Below are 11,760 nucleotides of genomic sequence, written 5' to 3'. Positions count from 1 at the left end.
CCAATGAGCCCCATAGTAGACCAGCTGACCCCATTACATTCCAGCAGAATTTCAAAGATTCTCCCAGAAGGTAAACTTAAAAACACATGGAAGAACACACACAGGTGAAAAAAATGTTTCCTGCTCAGCTTGTGGCCAAAGATTCTCAGAGAAAGGAAGCTTGAAAAGACACACAACAACCCACACTGGTAAGAACCCTTTTTCCTGCTCAGTTTGTGGCCAAAGATTCTCTCAGAAGGTAAATTTAGAAACACATGTAAGAACACACACAGGTGAAAAGCCTTTTTCTTACTCAGTTTGTGGCCAAAGATTCTCAGAGATGGGAAACTTCAAAAGACACACAAGAACCCACACTGGTGAGAAAAACCTTTTGCCTGCTCAGTTTGTGGTCAAAGATTCTCAGAGAAGCGACAGTTCAAAACACATACACAGGTAAGAACCCTCTTTCCTGTTTAGTTTGTGGCAAATATTCTCTCAAAGCAAGCCTTCGACAAGGATGGGATTTGAACCCATGCGTGCAGAGCACAACGAATTAGCAATCCATCGCCTTAACCTCTCGGCCACCTCGTCTTGTGTTGATAAGTCATGTTACGTATGTTGTGCCAAGATACTTTGGATGTGAATGTGAAACCGACGAGGATGTGATATGAAATGATGAGTGGAGAGCACAATGGAGTAGCAACCCATCGCCTAAATATTTCAGCGATCGCATCTCATGCATGAGTTGAATAGGCGACGTGATATGGTATGTACGGTGTAGTATAAGCCGCAAGGTAAAATGATACGATACTTTAGATGTGTAACGAAGAAAAGGTAAGCCACAAAATAAGTGACACTGTAAACAAAGCAAAACGTTTTTTCAATGTTGTCTCACCCCAAATCTTTGGGATCATCGGATCTGCACAGTTGGATAGTTCCACCGACATTTTAACATCAACATTCTTTCATGGGTGTCTTGGCTGAAGATCCTAAAGAAAAGACCCTAAACTTATTGTATGCGATTGCATATTGGTCATGATCGTATAGTGTTGTGGCCGTAGCATCACCGGAACGAATCTGGGTCATGGCGTCAGTAAATTACCTTGCTGAATTTGTCCGTTGTTCACTGTTGCCAAACAGCCTTCTGTTGAACGCAGGCTTCCAGACATTACGTCCACCTATGTTTTAACATCAACTTTATTTCATAAAGTTCTTCCAAATTCATCTTGGTGAAACTCCCTCCTTCAGGTGTTCCCATCTTTTTTTAGGCCTGGCTGCCACGAGGCAGCGGTAGAAACAAAATATGACCCTGAAAGGGCACGCCCAAACCGGCTATGATATTAATCAGAATTCGTTCATCACTAAAATGCAGTCCTCAGGTCCATGTCATATTCGCTACCAATCGGAATGTAACGGACAGATTTATATTCAAATGTCAAATCTCGAACGCCACCGTCGCAGTGGAGGTGAATTACACTCCAAATTCACCTCCACTGCAACGACAAAAGCCTCAATTATTTGCGACACGAGAGATATAGAGCACTTCTGAAATTTGAGAAATAATTTGAGAAATTACGATCGTATTTTCTTTCCCGATTTGTGTCGTTATGAAATCACATGTTTTCAAATAAAACACAGATATGGGATCATTTCCCATTCTCTGATATCAAAAGTACACGTACCAAGACATACAACTGTTTTTACCTTCAATACTCAAAATAGACGCCCAATCGCTGTTTGAAAGAATGTGTTCGATCAGGTACCTACAATCCTGTGCGCCAACAATGTTTTAAGTAAAAAAGACATTAATGAACACAAAATACTCGTTCGTTTAAACCTTCTATTTAGGTTGAGGCCTTCTAAGTATAGTAAATCTATGAACGTCTATTGTTTGTATTAGAAGGAATGGTTGCTGCAATTTGAGTGTGAGACCGCCTGTGAATTTGGTGAGACCAGCAGTGGGGTGGCCCGTTTTCACCCAGATTATCAGCTCATTCTTTTTTCTCTTCAGATCGAATAAATCGTTCGCCTTTTACTAAAGATTTCCGTGGGGAGGAACAATAAGAGTCTATCTCTAGCCATTCTCACCAACGGTTTGTTAGAATAGGCCTCTTTGGCACATGTGTTTAGCTGGGTAGCTTGAGCTATGCCGTTATATCGCTGCAACCCTTCTCTTGCTTTATTAGCTTTCTCTTCTCTATGACACCCTTTGCACATATGTAGAATTCGCTCTCAGTTAAGACGACAAGGTCACACGTTATCATACAGATTAGGCAGAGTCGCCTCCTTGCAGGAAGGCGGCCCAGAGTAGTATAAGAGCAGGAACCTTGGCGCTGAGAGAGGGACCTTCTTTCGCATCTGGCAGAAAGGGCTCCACAGCTGTGCATCGATCATTCTGGCATACATTAAAGAGTTAAACTGTGAAGGCTGCCTCTTGGTAATTGCTGTTAGCATATCGAGCATTAAAGATAAAGAACCGGGAACAAACCTAGCAGGTTACAGTACGGAACAGAGTGCTGCTCTTCTGGGCACTAATAAATCGGCAAGCTTGTCTGCTGACTTATTTGTTCACTCTTCTTCACCCGCAGTAATGCATGTAGTTCACGAGGCATATGTGTCCCCTTTCAGCAGTCTCTATCCAAATACACAGTGTAGGTACCTATTAAAAGGGTAGTCCCGATGAACATGAAAGGCAAAGATTGATCATTCGCAAAGAACTTTCCATGGTCATCATATGTACGAAAGAGTTGGGCCAGAAGACTAGAGCGGAACTTATGCAGAAGTGCATGGACACCACCTTGTTGAAAGAATAAAACCAACACAATGCATGAATTCACGACAAATGATATACCAGCAAATCAGTAGTACTTCTGCTGTTGCCTTTGCGAGACCAGTTCAGATATGCGTTATCACGAATTTATAAATCAGGTGTGTTCGGACCTCCGCAGTGGAGGGAGGCTCTGCTAAACCCCTGAGACCGACTCACCGAACCCCTAGAGTTTGACCGAATCCAGGTTAAGAACCACTGGTTCAGAGGCTGTTATTTCTGCAAAAGGAGGAACTACTAAATATTGATGTCATTTTTCTGTTGGGGTTTCCAAATGTATGCGCCTGCCTACTTTTGTTTAAATAATGATTGTACACTGTCTGCAAATCCTATAAACTTCATTTCAATTCTCAAATATCACTGTGTTGATCACTGCCGTCATCGGCCATGCATGGATTCGGGCCATCTGATTGGTTCCTTTGCCCCCCCCCTCCCCCATACACACACAGGAATTGGTTAGGACTTGATTAGTAAGTGTTAGGAATCGTTTTGGCTGTCCGTTCAGAGCAAGGAACGAGCCACTAGCCCCACGGGAAGTTGTCATTTTCTGTAAGCTTGCGTGTATGTAAATTTGTCATGGTCCAACGTAAGACTGTTGAGGGTGAATAAAAAATAACTGCAACAAGTTCATTCGGCTATTAACCAGATTCAAACTGGGGTTGCAGCCGCCTCAATGCTATATTATGGCCAACATGCAGTTGCATGTTTAGGGTCTTTTCTCTAGGATCTTCAGCCACGACACTCAAGCAGACCATGAAAGATTGTTGATGTTAAAATGTTGGTGGAACTATCCAATAACTACGCAGATCCGATGATCCCTAAGTCTCGAGATGAGACAAAATTGGAAAGACTATTGGTTGACAGTGTCTGTGAGTTACTTCAACCCAATAGTTCACAGAAATTACACATAGCTAATGTTGACCACAAAATGGCATGTGAGCTGGCCAGGAGTCCTGGAATCTTCTGATCTGTAGACAGATGCGTTCGTTATCCATTGCTCCACGAGCCCCACGGGAATATGTGGCTTGTAAGCTTTTGCAAAAAATGAAAATAAAAAATGGGTGACATTATTTGAATACGCCATGATGCTTTATCCATTGCGCCACTCGCCCTACAAGTTAAGGCTATCGACCGCAAACGTGTGGAAAATCGTCATTGTCCAAAAGATGGCTGTTTAGCAATAGTAAGAAAGGGACAAATTCCACACAGTAATTGGAGTGTGCCATGACTCGGATTCGAACCGGGGTTGCTGCAGCCACAACGCAGAGTACTAACCACTATACGATCATGGCCAACATGTGCATCTAATTAACGCTACTGCGTACAGGCCATGATCGTGTAGTGGTTAATGCTCGATTCGAATCCGGGTTATGGTATAATCAAATGACCTTGTTGAATTTGTCTGCTGGTCACTGTTGCTAAACAGCCTTCCTTTGGACAATGACAGTTTTCCACACAAGTTTACAGTCGATACAGTCTTGTAGGGTGAGTGGCGCAATGGATGACACATGACGGCAGATTCAAGTGATGAGAATCGAAACAACAGATTCAAGAGACCCAAGGTAAATGAACACAACCTGTTTCGTTTCAATTGACAGCCCATGTGACATGCACCTCAGATGAAATGGGGCTAGTTGATCAACAGCAATGTTTTAACGAAGGGATCATCTGGGAGTTAAACCCCAGACCTCTCACACCCAAAGCAAGATTCATACCCCTAGACCACTGGTGTCAAACTCGAGGCCCGGGGGCCAGTTATGGCCCACCGTATCATTTTCTGTGGCCCGCAACGACAAATTGTGCATTAAATCTATGTCATACTAACATTGCAAATTGTCGGAACTTTTAAGAATCTTCTTAAAATTATTTTTGAAATATGTGAAAAGTTTCCACGAGTCTGATTTGAAAAAGCAATTATTTGTCAGTTTGTTTTGTAGCTTATACTGTATATAATATGAGGCGTTTATTTATTTGGGTTGACAGTCATAATGGCCCATCGAGGGAAACTTTGACTACAATGTAGCCCGCGACAAAAATGAGTTTGACACCCCTGCCCTAGACCAACGAGCCTCAAAGAAAGCTTGCAGACCATGGTACATTCTGTGTAACATTGGCCTGTCATATGAGAAAGGACTCATATGTGAGGTTGCTGTTTGTGGACTTCAGCTCTGCCTTCAACACCATTGTGCCGCAGCGACTCATCTGCAAACTCGATGAGCTGGGCCTCAGTACCTCCCTCTGCAACTGGATACTGGACTTCCTCTGTCAGAGGCCTCAGGTGGTGCGTGTTGGCGACAAAATCTCCGCCAGCATCACGCTGAGCACGGGGGCCCCCCAGGGCTGCGTGCTCAGTCCATTGCTCTTCACCCTGCTGACGCATGACTGCACTGCGACCTACAGCGACAACCACATAGTGAAGTTTGCTGACGACACGACTCTGGTGGGTCTCATCACGAAAGGCGACGAGACTCGGTACAGGTCGGAAGTTGACCTTCTGACCACGTGGTGCAGGGACAACAACCTCCTGCTGAACGTCAATAAGACCAAGGAAATCATTGTTGACTTCCGGAAGGGTCAAACAACACACCTGCCGCTGATCATCGACGGTGCTGTGGTGGAGAGGGTGAGCTGCACCAAGTTCCTGGGGGTGCACATCAGTGAGGACCTCTCCTGGTCCGCAAACACCTCGTCACTGGCAAAGAAAGCTCAGCGCCGCCTGTACTTCCTGCGGAAGCTCAGGCGTGCATGTGCTCCTCAGGCAGTCCTGTCTACATTCTACCATGGCACCATTGAGAGCGTCCTCACCAGTTGCATCGCTGTCTGGGGTGGTAACTGCACTGAACAGAACTTGAAGGCCCTGCAGCGCATAGTGAATACGGCTGGTAAGACTATTGGTGCTTCGCTCCCCTCCCTGAAGGACATTTACACCTCCCATCTCGCCCGCAAGGCAACCTCGATTGCCAGAGATGTGAGTCACCCGGCTCACTCTTTGTTTGACCTTCTGCCCTCTGGGAAGAGGTACAGGAGCCTGCGCTCCCGCACCACCAGACTCGCCAACAGCTTCTTTCTCCAGGCTGTTAGGGCCCTGAACTCGCTACCCCCTTCTGCGTAGCGTGCGGCACTGTTGCGCTATTTTCGGGAATGTCTGCTGTACGCGCACTTGCTCCTTTTTTTTCTGCTCCTCTTATTTATTTATTTATTTATTTATTTATTTATTTATTTATTTATTTATTTATTTATTTATTTATTTATTATTGTTGTGTTATTTATTCATTATTTATTCAGCACGCTTTTGTTATACTTGTTTACTTGTTTGTCTGTTGTGAGCCATGTCTTGTCACCGTGGGATAGGGGGGAACGGAATTTCGGTTTCTTTGTGTGTCTTTGGCATGTGGAGAAATTGACAATAAAGCTGACTTTGACTTTGACTTTGACTCCACACAACGATAGACAACAGTGTTTCAAAGAAGAGCTCGTCCGGGAGTTTAACCCGGGCAATCAAAGAACCCTAGGCGAGAATCATTCCCCTGCACCAATGAGCCCCATAGTAGACCAGCTGACCCCATTACATTCCAGCAGAATTTCAAAGATTCTCCCAGAAGGTAAACTTAAAAACACATGGAAGAACACACACAGGTGAAAAAAATGTTTCCTGCTCAGCTTGTGGCCAAAGATTCTCAGAGAAAGGAAGCTTGAAAAGACACACAACAACCCACACTGGTAAGAACCCTTTTTCCTGCTCAGTTTGTGGCCAAAGATTCTCTCAGAAGGTAAATTTAGAAACACATGCAAGAACACACACAGGTGAAAAGCCTTTTTCTTACTCAGTTTGTGGCCAAAGATTCTCAGAGATGGGAAACTTCAAAAGACACACAAGAACCCACACTGGTGAGAAAAACCTTTTGCCTGCTCAGTTTGTGGTCAAAGATTCTCAGAGAAGCAACAGTTCAAAACACATACACAGGTAAGAACCCTCTTTCCTGTTTAGTTTGTGGCAAATATTCTCTCAAAGCAAGCCTTCGACAAGGATGGGATTTGAACCCATGCGTGCAGAGCACAACGAATTAGCAATCCATCGCCTTAACCTCTCGGCCACCTCGTCTAGTGTTGATAAGTCATGTTACGTATGTTGTGCCAAGATACTTTGGATGTGAATGTGAAACCGACGAGGATGTGATATGAAATGATGAGTGGAGAGCACAATGGAGTAGCAACCCATCGCCTAAATATTTCAGCGATCGCATCTCATGCATGAGTTGAATAGGCGACGTGATATGGTATGTACGGTGTAGTATAAGCCGCAAGGTAAAATGATACGATACTTTAGATGTGTAACGAAGAAAAGGTAAGCCACAAAATAAGTGACACTGTAAACAAAGCAAAACGTTTTTTCAATGTTGTCTCACCCCAAATCTTTGGGATCATCGGATCTGCACAGTTGGATAGTTCCACCGACATTTTAACATCAACATTCTTTCATGGGTGTCTTGGCTGAAGATCCTAAAGAAAAGACCCTAAACTTATTGTATGCGATTGCATATTGGTCATGATCGTATAGTGTTGTGGCCGTAGCATCACCGGAACGAATCTGGGTCATGGCGTCAGTAAATTACCTTGCTGAATTTGTCCGTTGTTCACTGTTGCCAAACAGCCTTCTGTTGAACGCAGGCTTCCAGACATTACGTCCACCTATGTTTTAACATCAACTTTATTTCATAAAGTTCTTCCAAATTCATCTTGGTGAAACTCCCTCCTTCAGGTGTTCCCATCTTTTTTTAGGCCTGGCTGCCACGAGGCAGCGGTAGAAACAAAATATGACCCTGAAAGGGCACGCCCAAACCGGCTATGATATTAATCAGAATTCGTTCATCACTAAAATGCAGTCCTCAGGTCCATGTCATATTCGCTACCAATCGGAATGTAACGGACAGATTTATATTCAAATGTCAAATCTCGAACGCCACCGTCGCAGTGGAGGTGAATTACACTCCAAATTCACCTCCACTGCAACGACAAAAGCCTCAATTATTTGCGACACGAGAGATATAGAGCACTTCTGAAATTTGAGAAATCATTTGAGAAATTACGATCGTATTTTCTTTCCCGATTTGTGTCGTTATGAAATCACATGTTTTCAAATAAAACACAGATATGGGATCATTTCCCATTCTCTGATATCAAAAGTACACGTACCAAGACATACAACTGTTTTTACCTTCAATACTCAAAATAGACGCCCAATCGCTGTTTGAAAGAATGTGTTCGATCAGGTACCTACAATCCTGTGCGCCAACAATGTTTTAAGTAAAAAAGACATTAATGAACACAAAATACTCGTTCGTTTAAACCTTCTATTTAGGTTGAGGCCTTCTAAGTATAGTAAATCTATGAACGTCTATTGTTTGTATTAGAAGGAATGGTTGCTGCAATTTGAGTGTGAGACCGCCTGTGAATTTGGTGAGACCAGCAGTGGGGTGGCCCGTTTTCACCCAGATTATCAGCTCATTCTTTTTTCTCTTCAGATCGAATAAATCGTTCGCCTTTTACTAAAGATTTCCGTGGGGAGGAACAATAAGAGTCTATCTCTAGCCATTCTCACCAACGGTTTGTTAGAATAGGCCTCTTTGGCACATGTGTTTAGCTGGGTAGCTTGAGCTATGCCGTTATATCGCTGCAACCCTTCTCTTGCTTTATTAGCTTTCTCTTCTCTATGACACCCTTTGCACATATGTAGAATTCGCTCTCAGTTAAGACGACAAGGTCACACGTTATCATACAGATTAGGCAGAGTCGCCTCCTTGCAGGAAGGCGGCCCAGAGTAGTATAAGAGCAGGAACCTTGGCGCTGAGAGAGGGACCTTCTTTCGCATCTGGCAGAAAGGGCTCCACAGCTGTGCATCGATCATTCTGGCATACATTAAAGAGTTAAACTGTGAAGGCTGCCTCTTGGTAATTGCTGTTAGCATATCGAGCATTAAAGATAAAGAACCGGGAACAAACCTAGCAGGTTACAGTACGGAACAGAGTGCTGCTCTTCTGGGCACTAATAAATCGGCAAGCTTGTCTGCTGACTTATTTGTTCACTCTTCTTCACCCGCAGTAATGCATGTAGTTCACGAGGCATATATGTGTCCCCTTTCAGCAGTCTCTATCCAAATACACAGTGTAGGTACCTATTAAAAGGGTAGTCCCGATGAACATGAAAGGCAAAGATTGATCATTCGCAAAGAACTTTCCATGGTCATCATATGTACGAAAGAGTTGGGCCAGAAGACTAGAGCGGAACTTATGCAGAAGTGCATGGACACCACCTTGTTGAAAGAATAAAACCAACACAATGCATGAATTCACGACAAATGATATACCAGCAAATCAGTAGTACTTCTGCTGTTGCCTTTGCGAGACCAGTTCAGATATGCGTTATCACGAATTTATAAATCAGGTGTGTTCGGACCTCCGCAGTGGAGGGAGGCTCTGCTAAACCCCTGAGACCGACTCACCGAACCCCTAGAGTTTGACCGAATCCAGGTTAAGAACCACTGGTTCAGAGGCTGTTATTTCTGCAAAAGGAGGAACTACTAAATATTGATGTCATTTTTCTGTTGGGGTTTCCAAATGTATGCGCCTGCCTACTTTTGCTTAAATAATGATTGTACACTGTCTGCAAATCCTATAAACTTCATTTCAATTCTCAAATATCACTGTGTTGATCACTGCCGTCATCGGCCATGCATGGATTCGGGCCATCTGATTGGTTCCTTTGCCCCCCCCCCCTCCCCCATACACACACAGGAATTGGTTAGGACTTAATTAGTAAGTGTTAGGAATCGTTTTGGCTGTCCGTTCAGAGCAAGGAACGAGCCACTAGCCCCACGGGAAGTTGTCATTTTCTGTAAGCTTGCGTGTATGTAAATTTGTCATGGTCCAACGTAAGACTGTTGAGGGTGAATAAAAAATAACTGCAACAAGTTCATTCGGCTATTAACCAGATTCAAACTGGGGTTGCAGCCGCCTCAATGCTATATTATGGCCAACATGCAGTTGCATGTTTAGGGTCTTTTCTCTAGGATCTTCAGCCACGACACTCAAGCAGACCATGAAAGATTGTTGATGTTAAAATGTTGGTGGAACTATCCAATAACTACGCAGATCCGATGATCCCTAAGTCTCGAGATGAGACAAAATTGGAAAGACTATTGGTTGACAGTGTCTGTGAGTTACTTCAACCCAATAGTTCACAGAAATTACACATAGCTAATGTTGACCACAAAATGGCATGTGAGCTGGCCAGGAGTCCTGGAATCTTCTGATCTGTAGACAGATGCGTTCGTTATCCATTGCTCCACGAGCCCCACGGGAATATGTGGCTTGTAAGCTTTTGCAAAAAATGAAAATAAAAATAAAAAATGGGTGACATTATTTGAATACGCCATGATGCTTTATCCATTGCGCCACTCGCCCTACAAGTTAAGGCTATCGACCGCAAACGTGTGGAAAATCGTCATTGTCCAAAAGATGGCTGTTTAGCAATAGTAAGAAAGGGACAAATTCCACACAGTAATTGGAGTGTGCCATGACTCGGATTCAAACCGGGGTTGCTGCGGCCACAACGCAGAGTACTAACCACTATACGATCATGGCCAACATGTGCATCTTATTAACGCTACTGCGTACAGGCCATGATCGTGTAGTGGTTAATGTTCGATTCGAATCCGGGTTATGGTATAATCAAATGACCTTGTTGAATTTGTCTGCTGGTCACTGTTGCTAAACAGCCTTCCTTTGGACAATGACAGTTTTCCACACAAGTTTACAGTCGATACAGTCTTGTAGGGTGAGTGGCGCAATGGATGACACATGACGGCAGATGTTAGAGATTTGCTTACTCCAACTTATTTTGCAAGAACCACAAGGAGACAGGCAAGTTCTTTTAGACACCTGCAGGTGGAGAGTTCACTCGCTACAGGAATGAAGTCTAAAAGTCTCCTCCCTGCAAGGGCATATTTATTAGGAGGAACAGAGTGGGGGTGGGAGTGGACAGGTTTGGTGAACCCCCGGCCTCTGATAAGATCAGAGCAGGGGGTGTTTTACACTATTGTGGGAAACAGACTCTGCATTGTGAGGGCCAGACGTGATTGATTTAATTATTACATTGTGAGGGCCAGACAGGATTGATTTAATCATTACAGTCTACATTCCAACATAATCCTATGATAAAGATAACCTGGAAAACCCTAACATCTCCCTCCTGTTTTATCATATGATTATGCTACCCCAAACAACAAAGACAAGTAAGAAAAAAACACATATATATGTATAATGAAGAAAGAAGAATAGGAAAAATAAAAACAACAAACAATGATAGCAACACTTTCCAGTGAAGATGAGGCATTACCTTAATACCCCAGATCAAACTTATTGTGTAAGCGAAAAACCTGCTGGCCAGATGTTATTAGCAGGAAAATTCTTACACGGTCCCTTTGCCTAAGACGACCAGAATGCTATCAATAAAAAACAAAAACACAGAAACAGTACATCATTGTATCCATCACTTGCGAAGCATTTTCGATGGTCAAATCATCAAGTTTCTGTAAAACATGCTCAACAGAACAGCATCTACGCAATCCACGTCTCATTATCATTATCACGTCTGTCACGTCTAAGAAGTTGTATATGTGCTCGTGTTTTCGTCAGCTGATGATGTTCTAGTCTGTAGGTGAGGTCTGTCACACACACTGGCGCACACACTCTTGTCCAGTTGGCAGGCAGCATCGGACAACTCCTGTGACCACAAAACCATGATCCGTACTGAACAGGCACGTGCACTCATAGGATGCAGGTGGGGCAGTGCCTCTGAACTTCTGGCTGAAGTAGGTCCCGTCCGATGGTGCAGCCATGTTGGTAGTAGAGCCCTTACACCTTGAAAACGGCTCTCTCATCCTGGCACACAGCGGT

At 43.7% G+C, this 11,760-nt stretch overlaps 3 non-coding genes across 3 annotated transcripts; 2 read left to right on the top strand and 1 right to left on the bottom strand.

The window, feature by feature from the left end:
* Positions 1-488: 488 nt before the first annotated feature.
* trnas-gcu (transfer RNA serine (anticodon GCU)) lies at positions 489-570 on the bottom strand. Its single transcript has one exon. It is a non-coding gene; the product is annotated as a tRNA-Ser (tRNA).
* Positions 571-1,970: 1,400 nt separating this feature from the next.
* LOC125974405 (U5 spliceosomal RNA) lies at positions 1,971-2,082 on the top strand. The gene has a single exon (XR_007483524.1). It is a non-coding gene; the product is annotated as a U5 spliceosomal RNA (small nuclear RNA).
* A 6,226-nt stretch (positions 2,083-8,308) lies between these two features.
* LOC125974404 (U5 spliceosomal RNA) lies at positions 8,309-8,420 on the top strand. Its single transcript, XR_007483523.1, has one exon. It is a non-coding gene; the product is annotated as a U5 spliceosomal RNA (small nuclear RNA).
* The last annotated feature ends 3,340 nt before the right edge of the window (positions 8,421-11,760 follow it).

Source organism: Syngnathus scovelli, chromosome 8 (assembly GCF_024217435.2).
Source record: "Syngnathus scovelli strain Florida chromosome 8, RoL_Ssco_1.2, whole genome shotgun sequence".
In the NCBI taxonomy this organism is placed as follows: domain Eukaryota; kingdom Metazoa; phylum Chordata; class Actinopteri; order Syngnathiformes; family Syngnathidae; genus Syngnathus; species Syngnathus scovelli.
This window is presented reverse-complemented; position numbering and strand designations above follow the sequence as displayed.